We start from the raw sequence: 211 nt of genomic DNA, 5'->3' as shown, positions 1-211 counted from the left end.
AACTCCTACACAGAGTGAATGGTTGGACTGGTAGATGGTTATCTAGGGGAGGGAAGGAGGTTTTAATTAAATATATATTGTTAGCTCTTCCGACCTATGTCATGTCCAGCTTTCTGCTTCTTCTGGAGATATGTGAGAACCTGGCAAGTGCCATTCCACAATTCTGGTGGAGCTCGAATCCTCCAAAAAGAGGGATCCATTGGGCAAAATG

Source organism: Brassica oleracea, chromosome C4 (assembly GCF_000695525.1).
Source record: "Brassica oleracea var. oleracea cultivar TO1000 chromosome C4, BOL, whole genome shotgun sequence".
Taxonomy (NCBI): domain Eukaryota; kingdom Viridiplantae; phylum Streptophyta; class Magnoliopsida; order Brassicales; family Brassicaceae; genus Brassica; species Brassica oleracea.
The sequence above is the reverse complement of the archived record's forward strand: the minus strand, read 5'-3'. Positions refer to the sequence as shown.